We start from the raw sequence: 17,269 nt of genomic DNA, 5'->3' as shown, positions 1-17,269 counted from the left end.
ACGGACTCTCCTTCATAAAAATAATAATTTAATTTTTTATATTAGATATTAAACTGATAAGAACAAATATTACATTTAATTTTAACCTAAAGGTCGTCTATAAATTGTGTAAGGGTGAGTGGTGTGGATATGCTCATGGGGCCCAAAGGGAATAAGGGAGAAGATGGAGGGCATTTTCGTCATTTCATATATTAAGGGGTTTTTGAGTTTATAAGTGCAATGTTCACCACGAGAAAGAGAGGGGGGGGTTTGGGTGCTTGGGTTTTCCGCCGCCGCTAGGAGGAGAGAAAGGAAGCCTTCTTCTTCTTTCCTCGTCGTCACTATCGAAGGAGGGCCGCCGCCGCCGTCGAGCACAAGGGGTTTCTTTGTGTTCTTCCTGCCGCCGCGAACCAGGAGGGGAGCTTCTGCTCCCTTTCTCGCCGCCACCCTTCTCCCCGTCACGCCACTGCTGGCTACTCCGCCCAGCTCCTTGGCGACTACGAGGCAGGCCTGTCGGTCATCCTCGTGGTGCTGGCCGTACCGGCGCCGGTCAACGCGCACGATCTAGTCGCCCACGCCGACGTCGACTTCCGCCTCGGTTTCGTCCGCTACGACCTCCAACTAGCCCCATCTAGCTAGCCCTCGTCGAGCTCGCCGTGCCTCTGCTCCTCACGGTCGCCTCCGGCGTCACCTTTCTCGGGATTCTCCTCTGCTTTCCCTCTCCACCTCCTCCTCTCTCTGACACGGATGCCGTCGAGCAGTGTCGCCTCCGCCTTCACCAGAGCCGTCGTTGCCTCCAGCGACCGCTGACACCGCCTCTAGCAGCCGCAGGCGCCTCCCGAGGCCACAGGCGCCTCCCGCGGCCAAAGGCGCCACCTCCAACGGGTGTCATCGTCGACCGTCGCCGTCGCCTCCTCCTGCGGCCACAACCATCGCCGCCTCCTCTGCGGCCACAGCCGTCGTCTCCAATGGGCGCCACCACCTTTTGGGTAGCCGCCGCCTGCGTACTGTTTGTGTGCTCTGACCTTCGAGTCGAGAGGATGTTCGGCCTACGAGCCGATGTGATTTTGGCTATCAAGCCATTGTATTTCACCCTTCACACTACTATTATGATTATGAGTTATTGGTATTATCCGGCTTGCGAGCCGCTATCATGTCTTGGCCTACTTGTCGCATTCTGAATCCATGGCGCACCAGATTTCGTGTAGTCGCCCCTAGATCTAGCTTCTCAGCTGGCTCACACCCATCTATGTTAGTTAGAGCCATAGAGTCAATCATTTGATGATTGTATTATGGGCTTGTTGTATCATATTCTTATATAAATAAAAGCATTTGTTTTGGTTATTATACTTACTCTTATTGGTGTCAAATAACTAAGTATAATAGCGTCTTTGAGTAGAAGGTTCTTACATATATCAATCGATTGGTTGAATCGATAGTGAGATGATATAGGGAACACTACTTTTAATCATTCCTAGTCGAGTATTAACATTCAGGGACGATGTTAATGCGACGAGACTAGCATGTAGGTCAACTCGATGACTTGATTTCAAAAGTCATGGATATAGAGATATCAAGTTGACACATGGGTATGCATTGGAGAATGTATACTGAATGACCCGCCATGAGAAAGTATCATGGATCGTTGTTATATGAGTGTCATATACTTTCTCATGTGACTATAAGTATGACTACTAATCCTTAGACCTGAAGTCACCATGGTTCCCTACATAAGGAGTTATGTACTTTGGTTTCGTCAAACGTCACCCGTAACTGGGTGGACTATAAAGGCGATTACTGGGTATGTAACAAATTATGCGGAGGGATGTAGATGAGATCTATCCCTCCTATATGATGGGAGTGACATCGATATTCTTGATAGAGTGAGACCACGAAGTGTATGGCCATGCCCAAATGAGTCAATATGAGATATTGAGCTCATTTGATTGAGTGAGTCTACTTGGAGTTCAAGATTTAGATTGATTAGAGGATGACACGGTCTATGCCTCACATTGATCAATCTAGATGTCTAAGATAGAAGGACATTTGTCATATTTTGTGAGGAGTCACAATTAGTAGTCACAAGGTGATGTTGGATCTCAACATTCTTATAACTTGGGTAGTAATGATGTGTTGCTAGATACCGCTCATTACTTATGCTTCTAAATAGGTTTAGGAGCATTGTCAACGTTATAAGAACCTATAGGGTCACACACTAAGGACAATTAAATGGAGATTAGGTTCATATGATGAACCAAGAGGATTAGATTCATGTGATGAATCAAATTGGATTAAGAGTAATCCTAATTGAGCTAATTGAGTTGGACTCAAGTTGATTCATGTGTTCAATGAGTCTAATTTAGATTATGACTCATTGAATCAATTTAATTAAATGAATTAGATTCATTATATTAAGTTGGTTTGAATCAAATGATTAGATTAGATCAACCATGAGAGAGATTTGGTCAAGTTTGACTTGACTTGAAAAGGAAGATGAAAGGTCAAGTTTGACTTGACCATTTGTCACCTCATTTGTGAGTTGGCATTAGGAGGACTAATGATGATGTGCCACATCATCATAGTTGGCACATGTGTGTGCCACCTCATGGAGGTTACAAGTCCCATCTTTAATGACATCCACATTTAATGAAAAGGAGTTACACTCCTTAATGTGGCCGGCCACTTTTGTGAGTGAATGAAATTCATTTTTCATTCAAGCCAATTATTTCATCTTCTTCCTCAAGCTCTCCCTCTCCTCTCTTGGCTGAACCTTACCAAGGTGCTAGTACACCTTTGTGTTAGGTTTTCTCCACCTATTTGTTCGTGTGGATACTTCTAGAGGGTTGTACACTTGACAACCTCGAGATCCAGCATCACTTGGAAGAGCGGGATACACGAAGGGCTTCGCATCAAGGGTAATTCCTTCTCCTAGTTTAGAACTAGCATAAAACTCGTACTCGTAATGTTTTCGAAAGTTTTTACTTCGCACGGATCCGGTGGCATCGGGGTTTTCGCGACGCGAAAAAGCGGTTTTCGTGGCCTGGAAAACTCAACAGTGGTATCAGAGCCACGTGCGAAGTCTTGTACGAGTTTATTTTGTATTTTTATGAAAAATAATAGTTCTGTAATATTATGTAAATTTCCTATTTTTATAGTTTTTATGGGTATTTTTCTCGTAGAAGCGAAACACAAATGTTTCGACACTTGTAGGCTTTGACTACCGAGAAGATTTTTCCGAAACGGCAAGGTTTCACCCTAAATCTTTTTGGGACAGTGGGTTAAGGCGTTGTAGGATCGCTAAGGAACACTCGCGATGGTTACATCGCTGGTAGGGGCCCTGCCCCTGGCCCCGCAAGGGGATTCGTTCCGCAATTGCACCCGAAAACCCGCTAAACGGAACCGTCGGGAATTTTACTCATAAAAATTGTAAAAATTATAGTAAAAATTATAAAAAATTATAGAAAATACATAATTTAGAATTATGTATCATTTTGTGATAGTCATGGCCCAAAAAGACCCAATTTGATTGGAAATGTGTTGCAATTCATAATACGGCCTGCATGTCGTCATGTGATGTGCGTGTTGTATATTTGATTCGCGACCTGCGCATCGTGCCTTTCTCTATTTTATATTCTTGTTGTAAATTAGTTTAGACTCGAATGTAAGTCGAGTTTCAAAAATTGTAATGTACAAAATTAGAGCGGTGGAAGGTCCACTCGAGACGGAGTTACGAGGAGGGCACGAGCAACACAAGGTGGTCAAAGGGAGGAGCTTGAGAAGTTGTTGACCTTAGGTTGACCATCCGATTTTCTCATTGGCTTGAGAAGATCGTAGTAGGGCCATGACTAATCGCAAATAATTTAATTAATTACTTAAGTGTATGTGATGCATAATTAGTAATTAATTAGTGTCTAATGATTAGATTAGATCTAAATTGTGTACAAGATGCACCCTCTCGATTAGATTAGATCTCAATCGCGTCAACTCAAATGCCTACCGTGCCGTGATACCTATCACTACCTCGATCACATGTGTTGTTGAATCTGCCAAAGCAGAGCAACACATATTATCTTGGTAGGGTACGGAGGGACAATTTTGGTCCTGCTTATCAACGCATTGGTGAGTACAACTCAATTAGATTGAGTAACTAGTTAACTCAATTGGATCGAGTTTAACTATATGCATATTTCCAACGGTTGGAATATAGGACATAATCACATTTATATTAATTCTTGGGCGTATTAGTCAAAGTTAACTCAATTTTTAATATAACTGCGGATAATGATCCTATAAACAAGAGTTGCATAGAGATGCAATTGGTAAATCATTACCTACCGATCATACTAAATCTTGGGCGTATTAGCCAAAGCTAACTCAAGGGTTAGTATGATGTGGATCTTGTCCCACATGAATTATAGAATTCAGTGGGAGCATCATTTAATTAAAGGCCTAATTAAATGATTTAAAAGAGTATGATATTTATTTTCTGCATTTTTCTGTTGTAGATAACCATGACGTCGAATACGAACTCTTTCTCCCTGTGTTCTGTCCTTGAGAAGGACAAGCTCAACGGAGCAAATTTCCTGGACTGGTACAGGAACTTGAGAATAGTTCTCACCCAAGAACGTAAACTGTACGTTCTGGAGCAGCCCATTCCGGAGGCTCCTCCTGCCACTGCCATGCGAGCTAACCGAGATGCTTACAAGAAGCATCAAGATGACGCATTAGATGTGTCCTGTCTGATGCTCGCGACCATGAACTTTGAGCTTCAGAAGTAACATGAGTTGATGGGAGCTTACGATATGGTTGAACATCTTCGTCAACTATATCAGGGACAAGCTAGGCACGAGAGATTCGAGATCTCAAAGGCACTGTTTCAGTGCAAGATGTCAGATGGGGCTCCCGTAGGCCCATATGTACTCAAAATGATTGGGTACATAGAAAACCTACAGAGGTTGAGATTCCCGCTTGGCCAAGAGTTGGCCACTAACCTGATCTTGCAATCCTTGCCGGATAGCTATAGTCAATTCGTTCTAAATTACAACATGAACGAAATTGACAAGCCACTGCCCGAGCTGCTTAGCATGTTAAGAACTGCTGAGCTGAACCTTAAGAAGGTTAAGCCCCACTCTGTTCTGATGGTTCAGAAACACAAGGGCAAGGGCAAGCCCAAAGGCAAAGGAAAGTCCCAAGCCAAGGGCAAAGGCAAGACACTGAAGCCTAAAGGAGGGGTCACCAAGGATGCTACCTGCTTCCATTGCGGTCAGACCGGGCATTGGAAGAGGAACTGCAAAGTATACTTGAAGGATCTTAAGAAGAAACGAAGTGAGACTTCCACTTCAGGTATATATGTTATAGAAATCAATCTATCTATTTCTTCATCACGAGTATTAGATACCGGATGTGCTTCTTACATTTGTACTAATGTGCAGGCGCTGAGAAATAGCAGGGCATTGGCAAAGGGCGAGGTGGACCTACGCGTAGGCAATGAAGCACAGGTTGCTGCTGTTGCTGTAGGAACTTATCATCTATCTCTGCCCTCTAGGCTTGTATTAGAATTAGATGAATGTTGTTATGTGCCTGATTTAACTAAGAACATAATTTCAGTTTCTTGTTTGGACAAGAAACGTTTCTCTTTTATAATAAAGGACAAATGTTGTTCAGTTTATTTAAAAGATATGTTCTATTGTAGTGCACTTCTGATGAACGGACTCTACATTCTAGACCTTGAAAGTCTTATCTATAATATAAATACCAAGAGGTTCAAGTCAAATGACATGAACCAAACCTATCTCTGGCACTGTCGCTTAGGTCATATAAATGACAAGTGTTTATCCTAGCTCCATAAGGATGGTTTGCTGGACTCATTTGATTTTGAATCTTATGAGACGTGTGAGTCATGCCTACTAGGCAAGATGACCAAGACTCCCTTTAGTGGGCACAGCGAAAGAGCGACTGATTTGTTAGGACTTATACATAGTGATGTATGTGACCCTTTCAATGTCGCTGCTAGAGGTGGTTATAGGTACTTCATCACATTTACTGATGACTTCAGTAGATATGGTTATGTGTACTTGATGACACATAAGTCTGAATCCTTTGAAAAGTTCAAAGAATTCAAGAATGAAGTACAGAACCAGCTTGGCAAGAGTATTAAGATACTTCGATTAGATCGAGGTGGTGAATACCTTAGCCATGAGTTTCGTGACTATCTAGCTGAGTGTGAGATTCTATCCCAACTCACTCCTCCTGGAACACCACAGTGGAATGATGTATCCGAAAGGAGGAATCGTACCCTATTAGATATGGTACGGTCTATGATGAGTCACACAGAACTTCCTACATTTTTTTGGGGCTATGCTCTAGACACGGCAACTTTTATACTCAACCGAGTTCCATCGAAGACCGTGATAAAAACACCATATAGGATATGGACTGGGAGAGATGCCCAGGTATCTTTCATGAGGATTTGGGGTTGTGAGGCTTACGTTCGACGTCAAGTCTCAGACAAGTTAGGACATAAATCCGACAAGTGCTACTTTATTGGATTTCCCAAGGAAACTAAGGGATATTACTTCTACATTCCTAGTCAGCACAAGGTAGTTGTGGCGAAAACTGGGGTCTTTCTAGAAAGAGACTTTGTTTCTAGAAAAACTAGTGAGAGTACGTTCGATCTTGAAGAAGTTCAAGATACGGACCATAGCACTGAAGCCTTGATGGAAGTTGTACTGGAACCACAAAGTGTTGTGGATGATGTTCCACAAAGAGTTGAGGAACAACAACCAGTTCGAGTAGACATACCTCTTCACAGGTCTGATAGGGTACGTCGTCAGCATGAGAGATACTCATTTCTCTTGTCTGACCATGATGACGTTGTGCTCATAGAGGATGAGCCTACCACCTATCAGGAAGCCGTGATAAGACCAGATTCCGAGAAATGGCTAGAGGTCATGAGATCCGAAATGGAATCCATGTACACTAACCAAGTATGGACTTTGGTTGATCCACCTGAAGGGGTAAAACCCATTGGGTGTAAGTGGGTCTTTAAGAGAATGACTGACATGGTTGGACTTATCTATAAGGGTCGCTTGGTAGCTAAAGGTTTCAAGCAGATTCGTGGTATTGACTATGATGAAACCTTTTCTCCAGTAGCGATGTTTAAGTCTATTCGGATCATGCTTGCTATTGCAGCATACCATGACTATGAGATATGACAGATGGATGTCAAAACCGTATTTCTGAATGGAAACCGACTTGAGGATGTGTACATGACACAACCTGAGGGTTTTGTAAATCCACAGCATACTAGCAGAGTATGCAAGCTACATAGGTCCATTTATGGACTAAAGCAAGCTTCTCGGAGCTGGAATCTTCGATTCGATAATGTAATCAAACAGTTTGGTTTCATCAAGAATGAAGATGAACCTTGTGTCTACAAGAAGGTTGTAGGGGACATAGTTATCTTCCTCATATTGTATGTGGATGACATACTACTCATTGGGAAAGACATCCTTTTGCTTCAGTCTGTCAAGACCTGGCTAGGGAGTTGTTTCTCAATGAAGGACTTAGGTGAAACATCTCGCATTCTTGGCATACAGATCTATAGAGATAGATCTAAAAGGATGCTCGGCCTAAGTCAGAGTACATATATTGACAAGGTACTCTTTCGGTTTGCCATGTAGAACTCCAAGAAGGGATTTCTGTCGATGTCACATGGCGTGAGTCTTTCGAAGACTCAAGGTCCCTCTTCTAGAGAGGAGAGAGACCGCATGGATCAGATCCCTTATGCCTCAGCCATAGGATCTATCATGTACGCCATGCTATGTACTCATCCTGATGTCTCGTATGCTTTGAGCATGACGAGCAGATACCAGTCAGATCCAGGTAAAAGTCACTGGATAGCGGTCAAGAATATTCTTAAGTACTTAAGAAGGATTAAAGAATATTTCTTGATATATGGAGGCAATGATGAGCTAGCTGTAAAGGGTTACAGTGATGCCAGTTTCCAGACCGATCAGGATGATTATCTATCGCAGTCAGAGTTCGTGTTTTGCATAAATGGTGGTGCTGTGAGCTGGAAGAGTTTGAAGCAGGACACAATAGCTGATTCTACGACAGAGGTCGAGTACATTGCTGCATCAGAGGCAGCAAAGGAGGCAGTTTGGATCCGCAAGTTCATCACTAAACTTAGGGTGGTTCCCAGTATCGCTGACCCTATTGAGCTCTATTTTGACAACAATGGAGCTATAGCACAAGCGAAGGAACCTCGCTCACACCAGCGGACCAAACACATACTACGGCGCTTCCATCTCATTTGAGCGATTATCGAGAGAGGAGATGTGAAGATTTGCATAGTACCCAGAGAGGCTAACATCGCAGATCCCTTGACCAAGGCTTTGACACAGAGAAAGCATGATGGTCACACTAGGTCATTGGGGCTTAGAGCCTACACTGATTGACACTAGTGCTAGTGGAAGATTGTTAGTTAGAGCCCTAGAACCAATCATTGGATGATTATATTATGGACTTATTGTATCATATTCTTATATAAATAAAGGTATTTGTTTTGGTTATTATACTTACTCTTATTTGTGCCAAATAACTAAGTATAATAGCGTCCTTGAGTAGAAGGTTCTTACCTATATCAATCGATTGGTTAAATCGATAGTGAGATGATATAGGGAACACTACTCTTAATTATTCCTAGTCGAGTATTAACATTCAGGGACAATGTTAATGCGACGAGACTAGCATGTAGGTCAACTCGATGATTTCATCTTACAAGTCATGGATATAGAGATATCAAGTTGACACATGGGTATGCATTGGAGAATGTATACTGAATGACCCGCCATAAGAAAGTATCATGGATCGTTATATGAGTGTCATATACTTTTTCATGTGACTATTAGTATGACTACTAGTCCTTAGACCTGAAGTCCCCATGGTTCCCTACATAAGGAGTTATGTATTTTGGTTTCGTCAAACGTCACCCGTAATTGGGTGGACTATAAAGGCGATTACTGAGTATGTAACAAATTATGCGGAGGGATGTAAGTGATATAGATGGGATATATCCCTCTTATATGACGGGAGTGACATCGATATTTTTGATAGAGTGAGACCACGAATTGCATGGTCATGCCCAAATGAGTCAATATGAGATCTTGAGCTCATTTGATTGAGTGAGTCTACTTGGAGTTCAAGATTTAGATTGATTAGAGGATGACACGGTCTATGTCACACATTGATCAATCTAGATGTCTAGGATAGAAGGACATTTGTCATATTTTGTGAGGAGTCACAATTAGTAGTCACAATGTGATGTTGGATCTCAACATTCTTATAATTTGGGTAGTAATGATGTGTTGCTAGATACCGCTCATTACTTATGTCTTTAATGAGGTGTGATACATAATTAATGCTTTCATGATGTCATAGGTATTGGGCTGAGTACAGGGCATGTCGTCATTCGCCTTTTATCGAGGTCACATCAGATAAAAGGATTAGATAGGCTGATCACTTTTGACTAGGCTAATGATGGGCAAAGTTTTATCTTGAGTTTGACGATAGATCTAACAATATGCAAGCAATCCTGCCTTTTGCTGATCTTGAATCTAGCGGCTGCGGTTCGATAAGTAAAGCTATAAATCAACATGATGAGGACCAAGCGCTGCCTCCCTTGTGCGATCATCTTAAACCCTCATTTATGCATTGGCAATCGTTGATGTGTTCTACTGCATGCTTGCTTTAGAATTCTACCTCTGTTCGTAAGTTCGTTTGAGTTTCTTGCTTTTTTGTCGTTTTCTCGATTGTCGATGGCCTTTGCTTTCTCCTTGGTACGAGTGGACTTGCTCCTCATTGACCGGAGAGGACCACCCTGAGATGCGGCTATCCAATGGCATCTCACTAGATTTTCGGATTCACATATCCAAGGTAGACCAAGTGTCTTATATGCCCTTACTAGGCTATCTGAATTTCTTCTCCGATCAATTAGACGACTGTCTACATTTTCCTGTCCTAGAGTTTTATAGAGATGTGCTAGAATATTTCCACATACTTCTCCATCAATTAGCCCCTAATGCTTTTAGGATTATGAGTGGGATGACAATAATCTTTAGGTTGTATCAAATACCCTTAATTTCTATTTTTTTTCTATTATTTTTACCATCCCAAGAGAGTAGAGTTGGGTCCTTTCCACTTCATGAGCCGATCTAGTCGCTATTGGAGCAATCTAGGTGTCCTAGGTTTTGATGTTTGGGCAATATTTAAGTTAGGTTTATTGTTGTATTTGATTTGCATTGTGAGTATGTAGGATACAGGTACAATAATGAAAGTCCAAGTGTGATCTTAGAAAATATACGTGAAAGTCTAAGTTGAGTCATGGCAGTGTAAGTCCAAGCATGTAGTCTTGGCAACGTAAGTCCAAGTATAACTTGACAATAGATGAAGTCCTGGAGGTGCGACCTTTTGGCAAAGGAAGCCCCAACAACAATGATAAGGCCGATAGAAGCTCTAGAAGGTAAGGCATGAAGGATGAAGAGGCATCCGAGGGACGCGAGACTGATGAAGGAGATTAGCAGACTAGGTCTAGGTTGTACGGGCAAGGACGAGTGCATGAGAGACTATACTCAGGGTAAAATTTTAGTGTTACTATAGTGTCACTGTAATGTTACTGTAGCAGTCGACTAGTATTTTCATCAATCGACTGAAAGCTGATTGTTGGCTTATAACGGTTGAATTTTATATAGGATCAGTCGACTAGTGGTTGTACCAGTCGACTGGTAGGGGGAAAACAGCTTGGTGTTTTCCTCCTAAGCTCTATTTAATAGAGCTCGGGGTGCTTCGACATTGTTGACAAAATTAGTGGTAGTTAATTTTAATTAAAATTTTCAAGTGTTCAAGTGATCTAGTGTGATCTTGTGTGAGTTGTGGTGAGGTTTCTCCACCCACAAAGAGCTACAAGAGCTAGCTGGAAATTCTTCGGGGAATCATCCACCGATGGATCAGGATCGTCTATCTTACGAATAATCGTGGAATATAAGTAAGTGATCTTCGAACCACGTTACATAAACATGTTAGAAGTTTGATTATTTTGATTATTGCCTCTAGGTTTAGTTTTCTATTTGTTAGTTTTGTTTTGTATTTTCACTGTACACTAACAAGCATATGAAGCGACAATTTGGATGACGAACTATTCACCCTCTCTAGCGGGCGTCAAGGTCCCAACAAATGGTATCAGAACTTGGTCACTCTTTGTTGGACTAATCGCCAAAGGAGCAACTGCTAGAGAAGAAGATGAAGTCGGAGAGACCTCTCGAATGGGACATCCAGATCCCACCTCCATATGAGCGCGAAGACTTCGGTTATTGGAAGTCGTGCTTGGAAACGTGGTTCTAAGTGGATTGGAACCATTGGATGGTATTGGATGAGCCATTCAAGACTCCAACCGACAAGAAGGGAAAATGCCTTCGGCTTCGGTATTGAATCGAGGAGCAATCGGAACAACGAGGTAATTAGAATTTTAATTAAATTATTACCTCCTAATTTAGTATTGAATATAGATGAGTGCAAGAGTGCTTATGAGTTTTGGAGCCAAATGATTGCGCTCCATGAAGATACTATACAAGTCCAAGGAGTGGACGAACCTAAAGAGAATGGTTCATTGGTCCAAGGGAAGGACCAATCGGATGTTGGCACATGCTCAACACCCGAGGAGGAAAAGGAAGATGAGGAGGTATCATCCACATATTCAAAGGAGGAAGAAGTGGAACCGTCCACATCTTCAAGTGAAGAGGAAGAAGATCAATCCAAGGAAGAGAAGATCTTGGAAGCTCAACCCTCCACCTCAACTACCAAGAAGAGCATAAAAGATCATATCAAATACTTTGAATGTGGTAAGATGGAGGCACTACAAGAGTAGATGTACTTTGCTTAAAAAGATAAAGGAGGTAATCTCTAAACTCGGTAATGGTGCTTTAAGAACTAACGTGGGTTGTAGGGATGAAGTCAAGGAGAAGAAGCACATTAGGTGTTTCACATGTGATGAGTAGGGGCACTACCACACGAAGTGCCCAAGGAGAGGATAACTCAAGAAATTGACACACTTGAAGAAATGAGAAAAGAAGAAGAATTCAAGTCAAGTAAGAGCTTCAAAGGTAAAAGAGAAGGTAATCTCTATTTTGAAGTTTAATCCAAGTTTAAATTTCTTTATGCTTGTTAGGAATATTAAATATTATGTACTCATACATAATTATGGATTTAAGTATAATGATAGGAATAGGGTTAACACGGTAGATGCCCCTAAGAAATCATATATTAAGGTTAGACCTAATAAGACCCAAATCACTTTGCCTAAGGGAAGGAAAGTGGGTGAAAATCTAGGCATTAATCCTAAGAAGGGGAGACATCTGCCTAGGAAGGGTAGGTCTAGGAATGTGTATGATGAACATGTTGATTCTAGGGTTAAAAACATAGAATTAGAAAATCAAACTTTAAGGGAAAAACTTGTTAGGTTAGAGAAAGTTTTAGATAGGTTCATTATTGGAGTTAAAGGACTTGACATGTGTTTGAGTGGTTAAAAATCTAAAAATATCAAATTGGGTGCCTCCAAGGCTAAGGAGAAATCATATGCTAGACTGGTAAATGATAATGGCAAGGGAGAGTCATCTAAGACCAATAAGAAGCAATATGCTAGGGTGACATATAATTATGGCAAGGATGATGTGTCCAAAGTTAAGGACAAGAAGAAATTAACTAAAGACAAGGTGTCTACGGTTAAGAAGGTAAAATTTGTAGGCCAAGTGTCACCCGAGGTGCACCAAAGTGGCCTAGCCATAGTGGATGAGTCATCTAGGGAGGTGGCTAAGACTAAGAGCTCTAGGGGGAGCTCAAAGAGTCTTTGAGACATATGGTAAATGGATCTTAAGTGGGTATTACTTGGGAGTCTTGAAGAGTCATGGAATGTGCCAAAGGGTTTTGGAGACGGACTTAAGTCTTAAACCTAGGGAATTTATACAATTGGATTGAGTTTCATGCATGAAAATATGATTTGGATTCATATTACATAAAAATTAGTTTTTAATGTATAGATATTATATAAACTAATGCTAGGGATGTATTATGGTTTAGTATGGACAGATACATCAAGAGGAAGCCAAAACTAGGACTTTAGGTCAATGTTTAATTGAACCATTTAGTTAGTTTTAAATTTTGTGTCAATCTTGGAATCTGTAATAAATATATTTTTTTATATATTTTTTCCAAGTAGATATTGGTAAAATAAATCTCTATAAAATTTGAGGATTTTTTGGAGGCCTGTGGAATTTCTTGTACATTTCTGAAATTTGGTCAGAAATGTTATTTTTGGTTGAAATAATATATCAATCGACTGATACAGTTACCGGTCGACTGGTAACACTGTTCATGAGCATAGAATATCTCTGTGAGCTCATTTTAAAGAGGGCAGTCGATTGGGGTTAATGGCAGTTAACTGATATAGTTTGAAAATGTATTTTAGCAATAGGAAATGACCAAAAGGATGTTGAACATATATGTAATCTTATGAGAGATTAATACATGATATTTATGATTATTAGAGGTTAAAGAGTTCAATAATTGAGATATTGTTGGAGCTCTTTTTGATGTATGATAAAGAGGGAGAAGTGTTGGATTTAAGTGGAAAATCTACACACTTTTGCATGAAATCATAGTTTAAGGAGGAGCTTAGATAAAGGAGGGGAAGTTTAACTTTGCCGGAAATCCTAGTTCAAGAGGGAGTTTAGGTGAAAGAGGAATCTAGGGTTAGGTTCCATGACTTATGCATAAGTAAATATGCATGTTTATTTGCATTATTGTTATATTTATGTTTCCCTTACTTAAACGGGTTGTTAAATATCAAAAAGAGAGAGATTGTTGAGAAATTTAGGTGCATTAGGTTTTGATGTTTAAGCAAAGGTTTAAGTTAGATTTATTGTTGTATTTGATATGAATTATGAGTGTGCAGTATACAAGTATAACAAGGAAAGTCCAAGTGCGATCTTGACAAAGGTGAAACTCCAAGTTGAGTCTTGGCAGTGTAAGTCCAAGCATATAGTCTTGGCAACGTATGTCCAAGTGTGACTTGACAATAGATAAAGTCCCGGAGACGCAGTCTGTTGGCAAAGGAAGACTCGACAATAATGACAAGGCTGATGAAGGTTCCAAAAGATAAGGTGTGAAGGATAGGGAGGCATCCGAGGGATGCGAGGCTGATGGAGGAGACTAGAGGGCTAGGTCTAGGTTGTGCGGGCAAGGATAAGTACATAAGAGACTGTATTCGGGGTAAAATTTCAGTGTTACTATAGCATTACTGTAGTATTACTGTAGAAGTCGACTGTTGATTTATTAGTCGATTGTTAACCGACCGTTGGCTTGTAATGGTAGAATTTCACTTAGGATCAACTGACTGGTGGTTGTACCAGTCGACTGATGGTGGGAAAATAGCTTAGTGTTTTCCTCCCGATCTCTATTTAATAGATATCGGGGTGCTTGGGTATTATTGACGGAATTAGTGGTGGTTAACCCTAATTAGGTGTGAGTTGTGGTGAGGTTTCTCCACCCACAAGGAGTTATGTGTGCTAGTCGAAAGTTCTTTGAGGAATCATCCACCGACGGATCAGGATCATCCACCTTACAAACAGTCGTGGAGTAGAAGTAAGTGATCTTTGAACCACAATACATAAATATGTTAGAGGTTTGATTGTTTTGGTTATTGCCTCTAGGTTTTGTTGGAGTGTATACTGAAAGCTTAAGCTTTTGTAAACATTTATTTTGAATAAAGAATCACATTTGGTCAAATTGTCTACATTTAGTTGTAGTTGTTCAATTAATTTATATTGGAGATAACATAGTATGTGGTGCTACATACAGAAGATGATGTTATCAGTACCTTATAAATTATAAATAATAGCTCACGACCAAAATGGAAAGGAACAAACCATTGGAAGGTCGTAGTGTAATTAGGAATTAGTTTATCTTGACTATATAATTACACTAGTACACTTAGAGTGTATTGAGTAGGATCATTTGAGGTTGTTTCTTTTATACTGACTTTATAAAGGAACAAATACCTCAGTTATTATGGAAGTGTGTGCTTTTAATCCTAATATAATAACAAGCACATATATTTGATATTAATTTTTTTAATTTATCAATGAGTGCGATTTAGTTCGATAAATCAATAAGCTCGATAAGTTGGGAAATGATATTACTTATAGTGTGTGTTGTTGATTATAGAAGGAAACTGTGTCCTAGTAATCTAGGTTGATAATGTCCCCAAGATGAGCTCATAAAGATTGTCATGTTAAACCCTGCAGGTGGACTTAGTCCGACATGACGATAAGGTTGAGTGATACTATTCTTGGATTAAGATATTAATTAAATGAGTTGTCAGTGACTCACTTAATTAGTGGACATTCGACATCTTAAACGCAGGGAGACTAACACACTCATAATAAGAAGGAGCCCAAAAATGTAATTTGGGATTGGTGCGGTAGTTCAATAATAGTTCTCTAGTGGAATGGATTATTATTGATAAAATTAAGTTGTGTTCGTGGCGAACACGGGATGCTTAATTTTATCGGGAGACCAAAACCAATTCCTCCTCTCGGTCCCTATCGTAGCCTCTTATTTATAGAGTACTATACCCACCTATACCCACCTTCTATACCCACCTAAAGGGAGCCGGCCAAGCTAGCTTGGGAATCAAGCTAGGGCCGGCCTAAGCTTGGTTTATGGGTGGCCGGCCCTAGCTTGAACCCAAGCTAGAGGGAGCTGGCCATAATAAAATTAAAAGAATTTTAATTTTAATTTTTATTATGTGGAAGATATAATTTATTACAGAGAATTAAAATTAAAATATCTCTCTTTAAAGGATCTACAAAAGATTAAAAGAAAGATATTAGATCTCTTTCCTTATTTGTAGATTGGAAAGATATTTTATTTTTTTCTCTTTGAAAATTATTCACATGTTGAAAATTAAAATTATAGAAATTTCTTTTTATCAACCATGAAGGGATTTTAAAAGGAAATTTTATTTTTTAAAATTTCCAAAGACAAATAAGGAAGTTTTTATTGTTGATTGAAACTCTCATAATTTGTCCATTTGAGGTGGCCGGCCATGATTAATTGATTAAGAAATTTTATTTAATTTTTCTTAATTAATTGTTGTCAAGGAAAGTTAAGGAAATTTTATTATAAATAAATTTCCTTATTTGCCAAAGTCAAGGAATATAAAAGAAGGGGTAGGGGTGCCTTCATGGGTTACAACTTCTATTGTTCTCTCCCTCTTTTCCTTGGTGTTGTGGCCGGCCATCCTCTCTTTCTCTCTTCCTCTTTGTGGTGGCCGAATTCTTCATCTCCCTTGGAGCTCTTGTGGTGGCCGTATACTACTTGGAGAAGAAGAAGAAGAAGGAGAGAAAGTTTGCATCCATTGGAGCTTGGTTGGTGGTTTTCTTCATCCTTGGTGAAGCTCTTGTTTTGGCCGAATCTAGCAAGGAGGAGAAGAAGGTGTGTTGGTGATTTCTCATCTCGGAAGATCGTTGCCCACACAACGTCCGAGGTTAGAAGAGGAATACGGTAGAAGATCAAGAGGTCTTTCTAAAATGTATAACTAGTAATTTTTCCTTTCCGCATCATACTAGTTATTTTTGGAAATAAATACCAAATACAAGAGGCTTACGATTCTAGTATTTCGAATATGTTTTTCGATGTTGTGTTCTTTTGTTTTTACTTTTCCTTGTGATTTGATTGTTTCTTTCGGTTAACCTAAAGTTATTTAAGGAAATTAAATATTAGCTTTCCTTAAAAGGTTTTGTCTAGTCGGTGGTGGTTGCTCCCATATCCAAGAAGGTCATGTGCGTCGCCACATCAGTATTGGAAACCAATTATGGAAATTAATATTTAATGGAATTAATAACTTAGGTGATTTGGATCGAACGTGTTAAGTTCCGCAGGAGATCCAAGTCTAAACCTAAAAGAACAAATAAATTAAGTTTTGGATCAAACATGTTAAGTTCCGCAGGCGATCCGAAATTTAATTTAAAAGAACACATGGTAGCTAGGAAAAGGTTCAGACCTTTGTACAAAATTTTTGTACAGTGGAACCTCTAGGTTTTCCGAGTAGCACGTTTGAGATGGCGCGGTGTTACATTTTGGCTTCAATGTCAAATGTATTGCAACATCAGCATCAAGATTTACCAACAGCCTATGATATTATGAACAATCTCAAGGAACTCTTTGGTCATCAGGA

The sequence above is a fragment of the Zingiber officinale genome, chromosome 6B, assembly GCF_018446385.1.
Source record: "Zingiber officinale cultivar Zhangliang chromosome 6B, Zo_v1.1, whole genome shotgun sequence".
Taxonomy (NCBI): domain Eukaryota; kingdom Viridiplantae; phylum Streptophyta; class Magnoliopsida; order Zingiberales; family Zingiberaceae; genus Zingiber; species Zingiber officinale.
Note: the sequence above shows the minus strand (reverse complement) of the source record.